At 42.8% G+C, this 21529-nt stretch overlaps 1 protein-coding gene across 1 annotated transcript in view; it reads left to right on the forward strand.

Moving 5' to 3' along the window:
- Armh3 (armadillo like helical domain containing 3) overlaps window positions 1–21529 on the forward strand; it is a 182431-nt gene that overhangs the window by 112611 nt on the left and 48291 nt on the right. The gene's annotated exons all lie outside the window — the stretch shown is intronic.

Consider the following 21529-nt stretch of genomic DNA (forward strand, 5'->3'; position numbering starts at 1 on the left):
TGTCATATTGAAATAGCTCAAAGTGCTGGCTGTTTTGTGAATTTTCTACCCCAGAGATGGTTGCATGGCCTTCGCAGGCACCTGAGCTGCCAAAGTGTTCTTTATGCATAAGCTCCCCACGAGCTTCCCCTAAGGGTTCCTCTGCTCTTCACCAGGGTTTCTCCATGGGGATCTAGAATGTTCACATTGTACTATAAATAGCTATTTCTATTTGTGGTAAATACAAGCAAACAAAGACCCTAGGGGCTACATCATATTTAGTTTCTTATGAAATAGCAAAATAGAGCGTGCTGTGTATGTTAGGTAAGATTGTGTCAGGCATGGTGTTCACAGGGCCAGGGGAAGCAGTAATCTCACAGGAATACATGGGTCTGTAAGTGGGGAGGGGATGGGCTGCATGTTAGATCTCCGTCTGACTGTCTCCCATTCTTTCCTCCCTTTGTTCCTATGATTTTCCTTTTTCTCAATAGTTATTAAGTTGTTTTTGCAAACAATCAAGACGTTAATGTTGATTAAAAGAGGCAAAACCAGCAGATGGGGAACTTGATTTAGCTCCAGATGTAAGGCTTGCCAGACACTCCAATAATAGTAATGTGTATTTACAACTTTGTATAGATTCTAATGTGTGAGAGAGCAGGGGTGTGGTGTTTATTGCTTTCTTTCTTTTAAAGTAGAATGTCTCATCTCTGCAGTGATTTACTACAGCGTGTCACATCTGGGAATAACAGGGAAGCTGTGAACTGTGTGTGTTAGCTGGGCTGGGACGAGGGAGCAGGGGTGAGATGTGCTAACAAGACACAGTGAGGAAGGTTGGACTGCCTGCCTAACACCCAGAGACATTTTGCAGCAAACATAATTTTATAAATCTTACCAATAAATGCAGATCTGCACCTAGCAGTCAAGACACTGTCATGAGTCCATAGGATAAATGTCAGTTTCTAAAAGAGTTTAGCATTACAAACCCTTCTGCCACGTCCCCGTTTATGACCTAAGGGCAGTGAGACAGACGTGGATGTTTGAGTGCAGCGGCAGGTTCTGGGTCAGAGTATAAAGTACATAAGAATATAGTGTAGGTATTATTTATCCTATATTTCCACAGGCTTCTCAGGCAACTCTTTTTCATCTGGGGCCCGTTTGCTGTATCTTCTACTTTGTTGCTTTTGCTTTCAATGATTTCTGCCTGGGCTGCTGTCCTTATTCTTCCCAAAGGCCACCAGGCAGCTGGTTTAAGTTCCCTGCCTTCTCTGAATAACTGAAAGAGTCAGGCTGAGCCTGAGAAGATGCCTGTCAGCATGGTTACTTCTCTCCTTTCATCCCAGTTCTCACACTGGGCTTCCTGCAGAGGCCAAGCACACCCATTTCACTGTTGCTAATTAAGTATTGGGCCGAAGCTTGCCGGGTGTGGTGGCGCACGCCTTTAATCCCAGCACTTGGGAGGCAGAGGCAGGTGGATTTCTGAGTTCGAGGCCAGCCTGGTCTACAAAGTGAGTGCCAGGACAGCCAGGGCTACACAGAGAAACCCTGTCTCGAAAAACAAAAAAAAACAAAAACAAACAAAACAAAACAAAACAAAAAAAGTATTGGGCCGAAGAAGGAAGGACCCACTCAGCTTCCTCAAGAGATTGCTGGAAAGATGCGTGGGAATCTTACCACACTAAAGCCAGACCGTGAACACGTATGATGATACTAAGAACAGTATACCTTCACTCCTTACTGTCATCTCTTTTTTTTGTTTTGTTTTGTTTTTCGAGACAGGGTTTCTCTGTATAGCCCTGGCTGTCCTGGAACTCACTTTGTAGACCAGGCTGGCCTCGAACTCAGAAATCCGCCTGCCTCTGCCTCCCAAGTGCTGGGATTAAAGGTGTGCGCCACCACCGCCCGGCTCTTACTGTCATCTCTTTTCCATTACTAAATGTCAGGCTTGGGGTGTTCTTCCATATGCTATTTCTCTAATCTTTTAATCTTCAAACTCTGTAGAGCATAATATAGGCTGCTTAAAGCTTCTTTGTTTTTGCCACTTGAAACAGATTCTCACATAGCTTTGAACTCAGTACGAACAGCATTACTGAAATGCTGGGATTTACATGTGTTTGTCACCATACTTTCCTCAAAATACAATTTTTAAAGATTAAGGAGTGGCTTTTGAAAGGCCCTACTTTTGTTATGTGGTAAAGTTGTAAGCCCAGACTCTTCCTTTGGGGATGTGATGTTCCAGGTTCACAGAGATGCCTTAGGCTACTCTTTCTTCCTCTCCGGGCTGGAGGGCATGGGGTGAATCAATTAAAGCAATGCTGCTGCTGTTTGCTGCATGACCTTGAGCAAGTTACCTTCTCTGGACGCCTTTTACCACCTATTAAATGGGGATGATGACCCCAGCCACTAGCTCCTGATAAACTATAAAGCTGTAGTCATTTCATACAGAACATCCCTGAGTTTCCCACATCTTACAAGACTCCAGGATCTCCTTCCTTCTTTTAGACCAACTAATATTCTCATGGTGTGTGTTTACCATATTTCATCTGTCCATTTGTTGATGGACACTTGAGTTACCGTACTTTCGGGGTTTGTGTATGATGCTCCTATGAGTACAAGTTGTGTTTGGGAGCTTGCCTTCAAATCAGTATGGTGTTGCATACTCTAGAACTCCAGCACCTGGGAGGCTGAGGTAGGTAGATGGATTGGCATTTCTAGGCCGTCTGGGCTCTAGAGCAAGGCTCTCTTAAAATGGGTAAAGAGGCCCTGCTTCATTTCTTTGAGGCATAGGCCCAGTTGAGGAGTTTCTGTATCGTATGGTAATTCTGTGTTTAGGGTGTGTTTGTTTGTTTGTTTGTTTTGAAGAATTGCCATGGTTGGTGTTTTTGAGGTTTCTTTCTTAAGTTTTATGTTACATGTATGAACAGCATATGAGTTACATGTATGAACAGCATATGTGTGCCTGTTAACCCTGGAGGGCAGAAGAGGGTATTGAATCATTTGGGCCTGGGTTACAGATAGTTATGAATCACCAGGTGGGTGCTAAGAATTGAACTTGGGTCCTCACAAAACTAACAATTGCTTTTAACTGCTGGGCCAATTCTCTACACGCACACCCTTCCTTAACTTTGAGACAGGGTTTCACTGTGTACCCTGGCTGGCCTAGAAACCAAAAGTAGCCAAGGCCTGTCTCACGCTCAGATCCACTTGCCTTTGCCTGATGATGCTGGGGTTAATGGCATGTGCCCCTGCACTTGGCCTTCGTTTTGAAGCTTGTTTAGAAATTCCTAGATACATTTTATTTTTCTGATCTGTGAAAGTTAAAATGTTTTGTGTTTCCTTGTAGATGAACATTGACGAGAATGATCAAGGAAGTTGTGTCATTTTCTATAGTTATATCCGAGGAAGAAGAAAAGGCACAGTGGAGCCAGGCTTCCCTGTTCCTTTGTCTTCTTCCAGTTTGTGATGGGCATCTGTGCTTTGGGTAGTTGAGAAAACAGGAGCCTGGTTCAGCAATCCCACCTCTGAGTTTCCAAGATACCATGGAGTAAGGCTTGCTAGGACAGTTATGGTGTGCACAGTTTATTTTAGCTGTTTCTAAAGGTTATGTGTGCTGATGTGCATATGAGAAGGATTTCTAAGGCAGCAGGAACACACTCTTATCACCTGTCTTAGAATGTTATTTGATATCTTCAGGAAGAGATGAGTTGAAGGCCAGCTTTCAGATGACAGTGTAAAGTGGTGTCTTTGGGTCTCCTGGCATGTGGTAGGTCTGTTGGCTACCCTTACTTAGATCCTCCCCAACAGATGGGGAGCAGCAGAAAGCGCAGACCTTTCTGTCCTTTGGAGCACAGGTTTTGTCAGTGGGAGTTAAAGTACTTCCACGAGCATGGAGTTTCTGGTGCTCTGCTTTTTTGTCTTTCGTGGTTTAGTCATGCTGGTGCTTCAGTTGTCCCAAGTTATTTGCATTTGAACAAGCCTCTCTTCCTGTTTATCTTCAGCAGATTCTGACAGTACAGCTGCTTAGAGCTGCTATTGTAACGGGAACTCCTGATGTCAAAGAAGAGCCCACGTTGTTCCTCCCCATAGAAACTGTTGTGTCCTTTGAGTGAAATACACTATGACACCTTGAAGGTTCATTTAGAGGGTTTGCCTCCTTTCTCCCTGCACATTCTGTGGTATTTATTTGTCTATATGAGAGAGGTCTCAATATCCCAGGCTGACCTTGAACTTGTTCTGTACTCAAGGCTGGCTTTGGATTCCTGAGCTTTGTGCTGCTACCTGCCAAGTCCTAGTAGCTAAGGCAGGTTTGGAATTTAGTACACAGTCCAGGTTGGCCTTCAATATAAGATCTTTCCTGCTTCCACCTCTCTCTGGTATGGAAATTACAGGTGCACACCACCACCCCTAGCCTAGTCATCTCTGTTAATGGAGGCAGAATTAGAGAAGGAATTGTGAGGTCCCGGTCCTCTGAGTCTTCCAAGACTCATTGCTCATGCATCTGTTTGGACTTTAGTATCCTCCAACCTAGAGGTTCTCTTGGTAACATGAGCATGGAGTTTGGTGCCTGGGCACTCAGTAGAAGGATGCAACTTAGTTACTGAGAAATGAATTTGGACTAAAGTAGAGGATGGAGTACAGGCTGAAGTAAAGATACGAGCAGAGGCACTGAATTGATGACTTGTAAGTAGCAGGGAGTATATGACCATAGAGTTGTCTGCCTAGACTTAGATTATCACTGAGTTAGACTTTATCAGTGATAGCCCTGCTTTTGTTAGTCAGACCCTGATCCACTCCATTAGACAGAGTGAGAAGTGTTAATGCACATTACAGCAAAGCACTAAAATGAAGCCACAGAATATTGTTTACTTGGTGTTTCCCAGTCTTCTAAGACTACAGCTAGATTCACACTGCAAAGTGAAATTTTGCATAAGGACATAGCTAGGTGAACTGCAGTGAACTTAGGAAAACCATGTATTTGTAATGAAATACTGAGATTTTTGTCTGGGTCTGTAAGAATTTGTAGGTGAGGCGATTTTAGTTTACCGCTCTTAAACTCAGCTTAAAATTCCCTTGGAGTACTTCTGCACTTTGCTTCCTTTATATCCTCATCATCCTCATGTGTATATTTTTCCTGTGTGCATGTCTATGCAGCATGTGTGTGCAGTGCCCAAGAATGTCAGAAGAGGTATTAGATCCCATGGGACTGGAGTTACAGATGGTTGTGAGGTGCCATGCGGGTGCTGGGAATCGAACCCAGGTCCTGTAGGAGAGCAGCTAGTGCTCTTAACTGCTGAGCCATTTCTTCAGCTCCTGATCTTAATTGTTTTTTAAATATTATTTGTTTATGTATGAGTGTTCTGTGTGTGCATATATAGTGCATGCCACAAGAGGGCATCGGATCCCATTACAAATGGTTGTGAGCCACCATGTAGTTGCTGGGAATTGAACTCAGGACCTCTAGAAGAGCATCAGCTGTCTCTCCAGCCCCGTCTTTGATTATTTTTAACCATACAATTCCTTGACATTAAGTATATTTACATTGTTACACAATCACTACCACCATCCACTTCTAGGACTTTTGTGTTCATGAATGGTCTTGGGGACTGAAAGTAGAGCCTTGTATAGGTTAGACCAGCACCTTTACCACTTGGCTCAACTCCCAGCCCAAACTATGTTCTCACTGCATTCCCATTCTCCCTTTCCTTCTTCCTCTAGCTTCTGGCAGTCACCATTCTGTTTTCTGATTTTCTGACTGACTGCTCTGAACGTCATCTCAGTCCATTGTGACTGACTTAGTTCATGTAATATATTGTCTTCAAGCACCAACATGTGTACTATGTGTTCCATTGTATGCATTTACCACATTTTGTCACTCTGTTGTCATGTTGAAAGTCCTTGGGTGGCTTCTACCTTTTGTGTGCTCTGAGTGATGCTTATATGAACAGGACACAATCTCTTCACTGCCTTGCCTGCTTCAGAAGTGGATTACTACAATACACGATAATTTATGTATGATATTTGGAGAACTTGCCAACCGTTTCTCAAAGTGGCTGCACTATTTTACATTCTAATTTTATACATTCTTACTAAGACTTTCCCCTTTTTTGGCACTATCCACCATAATGGGTGTGAAGCTGTATCTCATTATAGTTTTAATTTGCATTTCTCTAATGACTAATAATAATGTTGAACCTTTTTTTGTTTTGTTTTTTTGAGACAGGATTTTTTCTGCGTAGAGTCCTGGGTGTTCTAGAACTCATGTTGTAGACCAAGCTGGCCTTGGACTCACAGAGATCCACTTGCCTCTGCCTCCCCAATGCTGGTATTAAAGGCATGTGCCACCTGAAAGTTTTCTTAGGCATTTATATTTCTTCCTTGGAGAAATACTATTCAACCCCCCCCCACACACACACACAGAGCTCTCTTTCTTTTTTGGGGGTGGGGGGGAGGGTAGCGTGACAGTGACTACCTGTGTTATGTGTAACTCAGGCTGACCTGGGGGTACTCGGATTACAGACATGTGACACTGTATGTATCTACCCTGCCGGCCACCGCTGCCTTCTGTAGTACTAAGGTCAACTCAGGGCCTCATATGTGCTGTTCAGAGAACTCTGCCGCTAAGCTATCACCTGAGCCTTCAGTGTTAGTTGAAAGGGGTTTATTTGTTTGTTTTGAGACAGCATCTCACTTTGCAACTCCACCTGTCCTGGAACTCACTCTATACACCAGGCTGGCCTAGGACTCAGAAATCCTGCATGTGCCTCCCAAGTGCTGGAATTAAAGGCCTGTACCACTCTGCTCAGCTAATTGAGTTGTGGTTTGTTGTTGGATTTTAGGCATTCTTTATGTAATGTATATGCCAACCCTTTATCAGATGACTTACAATTATTTTCTCCCATTCTGTAGGTTGCCCCCTTTTTTTTTTTAAAAAAACAGTTCCTTTGGTACATAGAAGGGTTTGACCTTTATCTGTGGTCAGTCCTAACTGTGTTACTCAAGCAAGGTTGAATTCCCACGCTCTGGTGATTCTGTGTCTGTTCACCCCTCCTTTAAAGCACCACATTGTGTAGCTGAGACGAGTTTCAAACTTCCTGTGTATTAGAGGCTGTCCTTGAACGCCTGATCCCCTGGCCTCTCTCCGTGTTCTCCCAGTCTCTTGTCCCATCTTTGGACACTACTATACTAGAGTCATGTGGTGCTGGAGGGTCAGTTCCAGTGCTCACACCCAGGGCTTTGTGTATGCGCAGTGAGCACTCTGCCATTGAGCTCTGTCTGATTTATATACAAAATTAACCAAGGGCCCAGCTTTTCTTCCTTGTGTGTGGAAATGCAGTTTCACTAGCACCTGCTTTGCTTTTTTAAAGATGATTCTAGAATTTTTTGAGAAGTTCCTGAGAATGGAACTCACGGTCTCGTGCGTGCTAGGCGAGTACTCCCAACTGGTACTTGCACATTCTTAAGCAGCTCTGAGTTCTCCTCTACACCCAGGCCGATAAAGAAATTTAGCCTCTCTCTAGTTTTTCTACATGTCCCCTTGGTCTTTGCTGTGTAGGTTTACTCATCCCAGTGTGGTTTATGAGACTGTAATAAAATGCTTCAGAGTAGAGACTGTAGAGAGGGTCTGAATTTTGAGTTCCAGTTCTATTCTTCCCGTAGGCAAGTGTTTCAGCCACGCTGTGCTTGAGTTTTCTCAGACACAAAGTGAGGCTAATCCTGGGTTGTTAAGGAGACCAGTAAATGCCATATACACAAATATTTACTAATTTATTAAAAAGTTTTTGTCCTGATTATACAAGTATACAGATCTTATAGTCTCGTTTTGGATAGATCTCAGGGAGAACTCGGTCTGTCGGATTAGATTAAGCCCTTTCACATCCAGTTTCCTTCTGCTCGGTCCCTACTCATGTGCACCTGGAGAGACCGGAGATGTGAAATGACTTTAGTGACAAGCTGGCATTAGAGGCCATTTGGGAACGTAGGCTGTCAGCCTGCTCCTGCCTACCAGTGACAGAAAGTGATGTGGGGAAGTGATTTGTGTCCCCTTCACTCTGAGTCTGCGGAAAGGACTGCTGACCTAGTTTTACTCCAGACGTTTGCCTTCTTGCTATATTAGGATAAAAGAATGTCCCACAGTGATTATGCATGTAGTTTTTGATTGTGCATGAGGAGATATTAACCGTTCTGTTTTCATTGCTTCCCAGATTGACTCTTTAAGAGGCCTTGAATTTTTTTCTTATATATATATGTATTGATCTGTAGTTTTCATGTGATGTTTTAATATCAGGGTAAAAATGGCACTATGGAATAAATTGTTATGTGTTTGTTCACTTTTTGTATTTGGAAGAGTTTGCAAAAGATTAATATTAAATGCTTGGTAGAATTTATTAGAACTTGATGTTCTTTTCACAAATATTGTTATTTTATACTATTTAATTTTTATGTGTAAGGGTGTTTTGCCTGAAATATCTGTGCACTATGTATTTGCCTGGTGCCCATGTAGGCCAGAAGAGGACATTGGTTCCCCTGGAACTGGACTTACAGGTGACAATGAGCTGCCGTGTGAATGCTAGGAATAAAACCTAGGTTCTTTGGAAGAGCTGTCTGGTTAAGCCAATGCTTTTAACCATTAAACCATCTTTCCAACGCCCAGAAGTAGCTTTTTTAAAATAAGTGATTTAATCCCTCTATTTGTTATAGACCTCTTCACAATGTTTCTTTCTTCTTACATTAGTCTTACTATTTTTAACTAAGTCTGTGTGTTTGAGGGTGGGGGTGGGGTGTGAACATCTCCAGCTCTGGAGAATCCAGTGCCTCTGACCTCTGCAGGTGACACACACACGTGGCGTGGTAGCACATGCTTGTAATCCCAGCACTTGGAGGCAGAGGCAGGAGAGTAGAAGTTCAGGGTTATTATCTGTTCTATACTGAGTTCAAGGCCAGCCTGGCACACAGGAGATCCCATCACAAAAACAAACAACAAACAAACAAACAAACAAAACCAAAAAAATGTTAAACTGAAGTTTGGTTCACTGTCTCACAATGATGCACCTTGTATAAACATCCCACTCTTGTTCAGAGTGGGCACAAAGCATATATATATATATGTATGTATGTATATGTATATGTATATAATGTTAACTTGTAAGTCTCTTTGCCAATTATATTTTCAGTCATGACTTATATTTTTCCATTCTTTTCCATTTTATCTGTTTTTACCTTTCTAAAATATAGGTGATAGATAGTTGGATCTGGCTTCTTTCTTTCTTTTCTTGCAGACAGAGTCTCACTATGTAGCTTCGGCTGGTCTGGAACTCTGTGTAGACTAGTCTGGTTTTTAACTCATGGAAATCTGCCTCCTAAGGCCTGGGATTGAAGGTGTGCACTGTCATGTTCTGCAGGTGGTTAGACTCTTCATCTGGTCTGACAGGTTCTGCATTTTGATTGGAATGTTTATTTTATTCACATTTAAAATTCTTGTGGGTTCAATTGGACTTCATCTGCCCACTACATCTTTCTTTAATTCTTTTCTTTCCTATCTGCTGTGGTTTTGCTGTGTTAGGGATTGAAGCAAGGGCCTCACTGCTATGAGGAAGTATCATACTGCTAAGGTCTTTCTGAAGTCTTCTTTCTACGTTTTAAAAAAGATTTAGTCATGTTTAATTATGTGTATGTGTGTGCATCTGCATGAGCTTATGTATACTGTGTGTGTGCAGGTGCCCAAAGAGCCCAGAAGGCATCCGATCCTCTAAGTATGCATGTGCTGGGAACCAAACCCAGAGCCTCTGTGAGGGCATTGCATGCCCTCAACCTCTGCCATCTCCTCAGCCCCTCTTTGCTTTGTATATTGAGACAAGGAGTCCCGAAGGTGCTCATGCTGCCTGGCTAATGAGCCACTTCCCCAGTGCTGACATTGCAAACACTCACTACCATACTGGCCTACTTAAAATAAAAACAGAGAAAGGGTGGGGCGAGGGGGGTTGGTAAGGGATTGTATTTGATCTCTTGTTTCTGCTGGGAACACAGGAATGTATCAACATACCTGATTTTATTCCTCCTCCTCCTCTTCCTATTCCTCCTCTTCCTCCTCCTCCTTCTCCTCTTCCTCTTCTTCCATCTCCTCCTTTTTCCTTTTTAATTTAAATTATTTATTTACATTCCAGTCATTGCTTCCCTTCTGTCCCCTCTCCCACAGTTCCTTATCCCATTCCTCCTCCTCCTTGCCTCTGAGCTCTCCCTGCCACCAGTCCTCCACCTTCCCTGGGGCCGGCCCCAAGGCTCTTGAGAATTCCACTGAGCCCAGACCAAGTAGACCTCTACTACATATGTGCTAGGCACCTCGAACCAGCCTGTGTATGATCCTGGTTGGTGGCTCAGTCTCTGGGAGCTCCCTGGAGTCTGGGTTAGTTGAGATGGCTGATCTTCCTATGGATCGCTCACCCCTTCAGCTTCTTCAGTCCTTCCCCTAATTCAACCACAGGGCCACCCTGAGATTCCATCTCACACCAGTCACAATGGTTAAGATCAAAAACTCAAGTGACAGTGCATGCTGGCAAGGATGTGGAAGAAGAAGTACAGTCCTCACTGCTGGTGGGAGTGCAAACTGGTACAGACACTCTGGGGACTATACCTTCTTTTTCATAGATAACATACCACTATGCCCAGCCAAGACTTATACTAATTTAATTGCAGTGAAATATAGAAATTTCTGTGCAGCTCTAAATAATATATACATACCACATTCATCTCAGTAATTTTTTTTTTTTTTTTTTTTTTTTTTTGCTTCAAAGAAAGAAAAAAACACAAAAGGAATTTCTTAGTTTCAGAACAAGTGAGGTGGACTCTTACTGTTCTCTTTGCTGTGTTTGGGGCTCTGTGAGAGTGGGGAAGTTTGGATTTGGTTTCATACTCGAACATTTCCTTTGTGGGAGATTTTCTCACATGTAGGTGTTAAACACAGCATTCCCCAGTGAGCTAATAGCCTATAGCTATTTCTTCTCTGTATTCAGGATCTGAGCAGTCAAAGCTCGTTGGCGTTTGATGCCTGCGTGTTGAGCGTTGAGCGTTATAACAAAGAAAAAAGCTGGTTCAAAAGTAGCAGGACTAAACTGATGGAGTTATTGAGTGTGCTTTTTAAATGTCTAGAGTCAGCATTGGTCTAGAGAAGATATTCTTGTGTGCTCTGCCTTCTGCATCTCATTTTCTTCCAATAAGGCTACTGATTGCGGCCCATTTTATTGGTTCAAATAAGGGGCTATTTCTGGAGTATTGCTCCTAGGGGAAAAGGAGTCAGTCTTGAGCTGAGCCTGAATCGCGCTGTTGGACTGAAATAGAAGCCTCTGCTTAGCAGGGTCCAAGTGCACAGTGATGCTCTGAGACGCTCACTCAAAGGCTCACCACTTGTGGAGGGTTATTTAGTTTTGTTGTTGCTGTTGTTTTGGCGGGTGTGTGTGTGTATCTGTGTGTGTGTGAGATGAGCATGTGAGTGTGGGCATCTGCATGATACCGAGCGAGCACATATGGAGAGCAGAGAACAGTTTCTGGAAGTCCGTCTCCACTGTTGTTCTGGAAACTGAATTTAGGTTGTCAGGTTTGCACCACAAGCACTTTTATACACTGAAACATTTTGCTAGCTCCAACTTCAGGAAACTTATAAAAGCATTTTATCATCATGATTTAGTTCAAAGAAATCTTATGTTATTTAAATCTGGAAACCTTACTTTGTTGTTTTGGCAAATAATCTGTTTGCTTACTAATTATATTGACATTTTTCTCTTGCTTCATGACTTATCACAAATATTTGTTGACTGCTTTGGCAGTAGTTGATAGGAAATACCTTTGTGTCTGAGTTGGTGACGGTGGGAGGGTTACTTCCTGGTAACTTAAGATAACCAAGCACCCTGGGCCTTGAAGTAAGTTAAAATATTATGCTTTGAGCACTGTTGCAGCTGAGATGGCAGAGGGCACTGGAGAAGAGGGTGAGTTCCAGGTCGATGCAGAAGCTCTCAGTCCCAGAGATGAGTCTGAATTACCTCCACTTGGCAAGAGAGCAAATTGCTGACCTCAGCCCGTCTTTTTTCTCTTCCTTTTTTAGTGTTGGGGATCAAACCCAAGGCCTTGTATGTGTTTGTGTAGGCTGCTGTGACTTACACACCAGCTGTCTTTTCAGGACAGCACAGCCTCCTGTATACAGTTAGTAAGCTCTCCTAGTCATAATGTCAACTATAGTCTTTAAATGTGATGAATATCTGAGATGAACCATGTCAGGTGTGTCCTTTAGTCCAGCCTTTTACTCAGGAGAACGTCCATCGTAGGCTGTTCTGCTTTCTTTAGGTGAGCAGCAGAGGTGGGAGGAGAAGGAGCAGGAGACTGTAAAGGCTTACATTTGGGAGATCTGGAGTGCTTTGTGCCTTTATTCTCCTGCTCGGCTCTTGTTTCCTTATCTTTGAAATTATTCCATAGGCTCAGGCATGGTGACCTGTGTAGATATTTTGCCTGCATGTATGTATGTGCACCGGGTGTGTATCTGTGGTGCAGATCCTCTCTCTGGAACTCATTGTGAGCTATCTTGTGGGTTTTAGGAACTAAACCTGGGTCCTCTGGAAAAGCAATTGATATTCTTTAATAGCTGGTCCATCTCTCCAGTCCTATTTACTTAATTTTAAGATAAGGTTTCATATAGTCTATCCTGGCCTCCAACTCTCAATATAGCCAATGACCTTGAATTTCTTTTTACCTTAGTTTGTTTTAATTGTCTGTGTGTATACTTTTAGTATTTGGCACAGTGCACATGCGCAGGTCAGCAGACAACTGTCAGGAGTTGTTCTCTTAACACATTCATCTCCAGGATGGAACTCAGTTCACCAGGTTTGCTTGGGAAGTATCTTTACCCACTGAGCCATCCTATCCTCAACCTTAAAGTTTGATTCTTCTACCTCCAAGATGTTGGGAAATATACACATGTTCTGTTCTTCCTGTGCTGAACCCCGAAACCAGGGATTTTTGCACACTGAGCAAACCCTCTCTCATAAGCTCCACCCCTGACCTGCATTAGATTATTTGTCAGTTGCATTGTGTAGCTAGCTTCAGAGCTGCTTCACGAGACCTCCCTCCTCAGTGCTTGCATCCTGTGCTTGTTCAGTTGGTAGGAGCATTTTGCTACCACATTTGTGTGGTACTTGGTATAAAAGCTTAGAAGAAAAGTATAAAGAACAGAGTAAAAACAGTTTAGAACTTGCAGTCTTACCCCTCAGTAGAGCTCCAGGCACTGTTTTGGTGAATCTCCTTCTCAATTTCTATAGCTTTTCCCCCCTTTTGTATCTAACCTATATTCAACACTTTATCCTTGTTTAATTTGTTTTGATGTTCAACCCATCATTTTAGCTTATCAGGGTGTGTGTGGATCCTGATTATGTCATTCTGGGTATTGGGATCTTCTGCGGCTTTGTATCGTCAGCACATTTCCTAAATGTGTCTTCAGAATCTTTGTCCAGATGCTTTGATCTATTCCTGACTCTGCTCCTGATTTGGTAGATGATTTGGGACTAATCTCTCTCCATTCTGGGCTCCGCTTTGTTACTGTTATATAAAATGGCCCCAAAGTCTGAAAACTTTCCTGAAGAGTTAACTGCAAAGCCCTTGGGAAGAAAAATTGTGGGTAGAGAGTCTTCAACCATGGCCGAACTTGAAAAACAATAGCCGATGACCTTCATGGCATGGTTCAGATCTTCCTCTAGTCTCCTGCTCTCTCAGAACCCCAGCAGGACTCACCAGCTAAGAACTAAAAACGAAGGTTGCAGCAGACATTGGTTCTTGCTTTGAGCAGTGAGGATGTAGGCCCAGGGGAGGGGCAGTGAGAGGACAGCAGGGGAGGGAGGGCAGTGGAGAGCTCTCTGAGGATGGCTGCCCTGGTCTCTCTGTGCTCTTCCAGTTGGGGTCCTGTTACTTGCTAATTGTCCCATGAGTGTGCTTGCGTTTCCCCTGGGGTTGTAACAAGGACGTGATAGTCTGCAACTGAGACTGAAACACTGGTTTAATAAGCAGGCAATTAATGACATGCTAAGAATTTTTAGCTCCGGTAGATTAATTGTTAAATGAATTGTGTCTACGTGGTACTGTCATTTTACTATAATATCAGCCATATTATAAATATAGGTTTACATTGTAGAAGATAATAATGAACAGAATTATACACTTAGTGATCAGGCTTCTGGAATATCTGAGGAAAATATTTTCTTCTTACACTGTCTTTTTATGTAGGTTTGATTAATTTTACCTCAATTGTACATTTCTCCCTGGAGCTCAGATATTTTGCATGTTCTAGCAGAGTGAGCGCCTGTAGTAACAGGTTTAATGAGATTGTTGTTGTTGTTGTAATTGGTTTCTATATCATTTCTTTGAAAACCAGTCATATGAACAGGATGTGAAGCTCAGGATGTGCTGATGCATTCCCAAGACCCTCACACCAGAGAAACTCATTTCTCACCTTTATCTTCATGTGATGGGGATTCTCAATGGTCAGCTTGGTAGGGTACCTGAGAACACACACAAACAGCTTCTGCCATTGGTGCTGACTGTGCTGATGGAGCACCCATGATTTCTATAGTTTTTACAATACTCATCTTAGAGCAAATACCTGACAAGAAACAACTTAAAAGGGAGGAAGGGCTGAGAAGGGTTAATAGCGGGAGCCTGGGGCAGCCACCTCCCTTCTTCCAGAGCTGGGAAGCACAGAGCTAAGTGTGCTGCTCAGCTTTCCTCCTCCTCTGGCTTTAAAATGGAAGCCAGGGCCAGTCCATGCACGGGTGCTGTCCACACTATAGTGCACAGCTTCCCAGTTTGGGTAACATGGTCCTGAAGTCCTCACAGATCTGCCCAGAAGCTTGTCAGTTTGGTGACACTAGATCCTGTCAGGTTGGCAGTGGCTGTGTTGGTCATCATACTGGGACTTGGAGATGCAGAGGCGCTAATATGTATTTTATCTCGTATGGTTTGTCCGTCCTTCCTTCCTTCCCTTTTCCCCTTCTTCTTTCTTTCTGTCGCCTGCTCGCCCGCCCTCCTTCCCTCCCTCCCTGCCTCCTTCTCTCTCTTCCGGACAAGGCTGGCCTTGAACTCGTCCAAGGTTTTTGGGTTTTAGATTTATTTTATGTGTATTGTGTTTGCCTGTGTGTATGTCTATGCCTTGAGTGCATGACAGTTGCCTGTGGAGGCCAGTAGAGGGTGTCAGGTCGTCTAGAACTGGGTTTCATACAGTTGTGAGCCACCATGTGGGTGCTGGGAGTTGGACCTAGATCCTTTGGAAGAGCAGCCAGTGCTCTTAACTGCTGAGCTATCTCTCCATCCCCTTGGCTTTTTTCTCTTCTTCTTTGAGATAGTTTCACCACGTAGCCCAGGCTAACATAGAACTCACAGCAATCCTCCTGTCTCAGCCTTACAAATGTTGAGATTATATCCATGAGTCACCATGTATGGCTGAACTATTTTCTTTAGTAAAAAGAATGATCTCTTTGGTTAGTTATAAAGAGGGACTTGGAAGAGTATAGGCATATACCACCAGGCTCAGCCTCCATCTTTAATAGTCTAGAGAAGGTACATACTGATGTGCTAGCTTTTGTGGGTAAGCCAGAGAGACGTGTGTTTCTCTGGATAAACTCTTTATAGGCTGCATCCTTCTCTGGAATGTCCGTAGCCAGCTTGCCAGCTTGTCTCTTCAGAACATATTCAGCCTTAGCTCATCTTTTCAGACAAGCTTGACCGTATTCCAGAGTAGCTGGGTTTTGTTGTCCTTTATAGAAGTCTATTGAAGGCAGGTGGCATCTATGCTTGTGTTTGCTGATTATTTGTTGAATATAGATGGGCAAATAGTTTCTTTCTTACAACTAGAGATTCTGAATAGAACCCAGGCCTGACATGGCATGGACAGGGAATAATGGTACTTGGAAGTTCACATGATGAAGGGAAGCTGTAAGATAGTTCAGAGACAACAGCTCAAAGAAAGTCTGGACAAAAATGCCAGCAGACTCTACCTACCAATAAGAAATCTACTGAAGGGCAAGGCAAAATAGAACCCAGGTCAAGCCAGTGGTGCAAGCCAAAGACACCTGCATAAAGTAGAAGGTGTAAGAGTTAGTCTAGAAGACAACAGCCTGGGACAAAAAGGATATTGGCAACAACTTTTCTCAAACAGAAGAATGGGAACGCTACAACAGTTTAAGAAGCCATGGGGTCTAGCACTGAAGACGACTACACCAGTAAAGACAACAGTGTAGTTGCAACCCTCAAAGACTTGAGGTTCTGCTGGGTGCCTTAGTCTGTAGGGATGTTCTAAAAAGAGAAGCTAAGCCGGGCGTGGTGGCGCACGCCTTTAATCCCAGCACTCGGGAGGCAGAGGCAGGCGGATTTCTGAGTTCGAGGCCAGCCTGGTCTACAAAGTGAGTTCCAGGACAGCCAGGACTATACAGAGAAACCCTGTCTCGAAAAAAGCAAAAAAAAAAAAAAAAGAGAAGCTAAATCCTTTGATATTGGTACAAATAGGAAAGGGCATGGGGGTGAGAATGTCATAAGCTTTCTTGGCAAACAAAGGACAGGTTGTATAGTCACATATATTTCACAGAAGAAGCAAGGAGGAGGTGGGAAGATATATCTTATGCATTCTTAGCTTATGCTTATTGCCATGTCTTAAAATATTAAAATTATTTTAAATTTCAGCCTGCTAGTGGGATTTGGTGATTCATACCTTTAATCTCAGAACCAGGGAGGCAGAGGCAGGAGGATCTCTGAGTTCAAAGTCAACTTGATTTACATAGAGACTTCCAGGCCAAACAAAGCTACATAGTGAGACCCTATCTCAAAAAAGATCCGCCTGTTGATGATAATCAAACGGGAAAGGCTGTTAGAACTTAAAGAAATATGACTGGGCAGTGGTAGCTCACACCTTTAATCCCAGCACTTGGGATGCAGAGGCAGGCAGATTTCTCAGTTTGAGGCCAGCCTGGTCTACATAGTGAGTTCTAGGACAAACAGGGCTACATAGAGAAGCAGTGTCTCAAAAAAAAATTGTGCTATTGTTGAAAACAGGAAGGGTCCAGGCACTGATGGCACACACTTTTATTCCCAGCAGTCCAGGGCCAGGGACAGGCAGATCTCTGTGAGTTTGAGGCCAGCCTGGTCTACAGAACTAGGGAAGAAGGAAAAATTTCTTTGAGTTAAATTTCTGGACATTCATGTGTTCCTACTCCCACCCCTTTTGCTTGTTTTGAAGAACGCTCTGTTGCCTTCCATTTTGGAAGTATTTTGGTAATATTTCTGGCCAGTAATGTTTACTGTTAATACTAAATATTTTCTCTTTGATTTATTTAACAATTGTGGATTTCATTGAACCATCTAGACTTAGAACTCCTAAGGTTAAGGCCTCCATGCTGATTGTTAGAGACCTCTGCCCCTGATGCTTTAGCACAGTGGGTGCCCTGCAACTATGACTTCCCTTGAAAAGCTAAGGGTTCTTTTTTAATTAGAAACCCATTTTCTGCTAAGGCTGACAATTCATTGTCTCCTAGACAATTTTGAGTTGGGATAACAAATTAGGGTTTGGGATACATTAGAGATGATAAATGTGACTTCCTTAAAGGGAAATCCATTTGTTTTGCTCAGTGTTTCTGTGATTAATTACTTGCCAGATTAAATTGCTCCATAAAAATGCATAGTATTTTATTCGATTCCTCTTCATAGTGATTAATTGGGCCATTGTGTTGCTTTGTATGTTAATTATGCTGACTTTTTCCCCCTTCCCTCTAGTTTAATTAATATAGCATTTCTTTAAGAGGCTTTTAAAGGACTGGGTGCTGTCTGTTTTAGGGGCAGCAAAGCCCACAGTTGCTTTTAAGCTGATGTTAGGGAGCAGCACATTGGATTTTCTGAGTTACTCCATGTTAGCCTTAGATGATATCCATGATTTAGGAAAATCACATTGGCTGCCAGTGAGTTGGGAAAAGTTTGGCTTCATTTTTCTGTAGTTATCAGAAAGGATAGCAGTGGATGTGGTGGTACCCATCTGTAACCTAACACTCAGAAGGCTGAGACAGAAGATCAAAAGTTCAAAACCATCCTTCTATAAATAAGGGTTTGAGACCAGTATGGGCTGTGTGAGACCCTGTGAAAACAAAACAGGAGAGAAACAGTTGGAAAATGAGCTGTGAAATGTGTGTAAAACAAAGAGTGTGTGGGTTAGGAGAGAATCTTGTTTCCTAGAATGCTGCAGGCACTGATGAGGCACCAGGCCCAGTCAGCATTTTTATTAAGGATCTGGGACTAAAGGAAGAAAGTGTTAATGGAATCTGAAAGTGAGCCAGAGTCAGAGATGTTTCCTACACCCAGAAGGGCAGAGTACTGGTATGAACAAACCATGAAGAGAGGCTTCACCAAGGATCTCTGCTATATAGAAAACGCATGAGCGTGAACAAAGTCAGGCAGACGTGTTGTGAAGCAGATCCCCCCCACCATCCACTCGTGAGTACCCACTTAAGAGCAGTAATGGCTTGGCTTAGACAGGTGTTCACAGTGGCTTTATTCATAAGCTGTCAAAGCTGGAGAGAACCCAAATGTTTCCTAACTTTGGAATGTCCATGTAATCAAAGTGTCACTTAGCAGTCGAGAATAGCTGTGATACATGTAACATGGATGAATTAGATTGCATTATACATGATAAGAGAAGCTAGACTATGTATCATATGATTCCATTGATATTACGTTCTAGAAATGTCAATCTTAAAGGACAGAATTTAGATCAGTTGCTAGGCGCTGGGGTTGAGGCAGGTTGACTGTCAGGAGACCCTGAGGAGCTTTGGGGTGACGGTGCTGGTTTGTATCTTGATTGTGGTAGGTTCATAATGTATGCACTTTCTTCAAAACTTGGAAAACTATGTGTTTCTTGTGGTGAGTAGAATTAAGTAGGCAAGCAAGGTAATGAAGACATACATACAGATGAAGAGACTTAGTTTCAGCAAAACCAAGGTGGACTACTCCTAAGGAATGCCAACCAAAGTTAAACTCTCACCTCAACACACAAACAGTTCCACCAACTGGGGACCAAGTATTCAAATGTCTGAGCCTGTGGGAGGCATTCTCACTCACACCACCACAGAGCCCACAGAATGGATCCCACCTCAATTAGCCCAATCCAGAAACTCCCCACAGGCATGCCCTGAGGTTTTCTCCTAGGGATTCTATTGCTGTGAGTTTCACAGCCAGTATTAAGTATCAAGGCCACTATGTTTGGCTATTTTAACTGATAATGAAGCACCAAGAGTGAAGGCTTCTGTCAGTAATTTATCAGATCTGAGCCCATTCTACGTCCCTTAAGTCCCTGGCAGGGACTAAAAGTGCAGTTTCCTGACTGTCATAGGAGACATGTCAATATTCCATGTCTCTGGAAAATGAAGGCTCATTCTTACTAAGTCTTAATTGCCATTATTTATTTATTTATTTATTGTGTAGCTTTTGTGTGTCTAACTCTGCTCTAGCTTCTGAACACATGGATCGAGGACTCCGTGACAAGATTGCATAAGCATGGCATTACAGTTAAGACTTTGAGAGAATAGATGAAGGCCAGGCTACAATCATGTGTAACTAAAATAGAATATGACTTGTATTTCTCACTATACCTCTTTTGAAAAGCTCCAGGAGACAGCACACTACTGCATACCATATATCATTTGCTTCTAAAGTTTTTAGAGTGACCCCACTGTGCAATCATGGCCACTTCAGGAAAGAGCATTTTAACCATTAAACTAAACAAGACTGACTGCTAAGGACATTTACCCACTAGAGTCCTGGTTTTGACTTTGGTTAAGATAGTCTGTTTCCTCTGTCTGTCCTGTCAAACAACATGATAAGTACCAGAGCAAAAATTCCTTTTCCCCCTCTCTGTCTTCGCTGTCCTTCCAGAGAACATGTGTATATTATAGAACTATGCACTACCTCTCTGGCCTCATAACCCTGATTTTGAATCATGCTTTTTCCCAGGTCACTTATAGCTGAAGAACAGGCCTGACTTTGGTGGCATAAAAGATTTTGACCTATTCCTGTATATGGGTGTCTTTGTCAGTGTTTATCGCAGTGAAGAAACACTATGACTCTTATAAAGGAAACAGTTAACTGGGCTGGCTTACAGGTCAGAGGTTTAGTTCATTATCATCATGGCTGGAAGCATGGTGGCACACAGACAGAGGTTGTGCTAGAGAGATATGCACAACTTATCCAAAGCACCACAAAAGGTATATAATGCATATTATATATATACTACAGGAACAAAAGTATTGTACCAGCTCTTGGGTTTCTGTTCACACTTTGATAAAACGAGGAAGAGAAAGAAAAAGTTACCAGAGCAAGGTGTAGCGAGTTACATCTGAAGACCCAGCTACTCAGGAGGCTAAGACTGGACGATTGCTTGAGCCTAGGAATGCAGGGCCTGTCTGCAATATCATGAGTTTAGAACGGTTTGTCTTGAGGATCATATTAATTACTTTTCTGTTGTTTGATTAAACATCAATTGTTTCATCAATTTATTTTTGTAGAAGTTTATTTTGGCTTATGGTTTTGTAGAGTTAGAGTCCATGTGGCAGGTGCAGGAAACAAAGTACTCACATTGTGAGCCACAGACACAAAGGAGAAAGAGCAAACTGTAAGGAGGCTGTTACTCTCACAGCGTGCTCCCATTGTCAGACTTCCTGTGGCAAGGCTGCATTACCTAAATCCCCAAAGAGCACCGTGGGAATCCTTTGATTTTTGGTTAAGATAGTTTGTTTCCTCTGTTTGCTCAGTCAAGTGAGAACATACTCTGGGTGACCATAGGGGACATTTGTCATTCAAAATACCACAAACGCCAACCTCTCGAGATTTAGTATCATCAGGAAGATGTGTCTGGGCACACTTGTGAGAGCCTTTCCAGGGAGACTTCACTGAAGAAGGAAGACCTAGCATTCACTCCACACACACCCAAATATCAGTGACACTATTCCAAAGACAGAGGCTTAGACTGAGAGAAAAGAAGAAAGTGATGGGATGCCCATTCTGCTTCCTGATTGCCAAGGCATTGTGACTCTCTACCTGAAACCTTTGCTCCCATGGCTTTCCTCTGTGATGGACTGTACCACCCCAACCACCTTGAGCCAAATAAACCCTCAGTCCTTAAATTACTTTTTGTCAGGTATTTCATGACAGTGAATGAGAATATGAACTGATACAAACCCCATTGCAAACAAAATAAAAAGTAATTAGGGTCACAATTCAGAAATTTCTTTCAAAAGAAAAGCACCATTCTATGGCTATAGAAAAGCAGTGGGCCAAAGTCAGAGTGTGGGAATGTAAGTCTGTCTATGATCAGGTACACGGAAAAGAAACAGACTGTCTCCTTGCTGAGCTGGATGCCATCGCTTCTCCCTTTGCTAGGTGTTTGAAGCACAGCTCCGTATCTCTAAGGTCTAGGACACGAACCTGTCTTCTTTCATCCCTTCCTATTTTATCTCAAGTAGGAGGTATTAGTCTAGACAGGCAGAGAGTA

Source organism: Mus caroli, unplaced genomic scaffold (assembly GCF_978045245.1).
Source record: "Mus caroli unplaced genomic scaffold, Mus_caroli_1 scaffold_20, whole genome shotgun sequence".
NCBI classification, from domain to species: domain Eukaryota; kingdom Metazoa; phylum Chordata; class Mammalia; order Rodentia; family Muridae; genus Mus; species Mus caroli.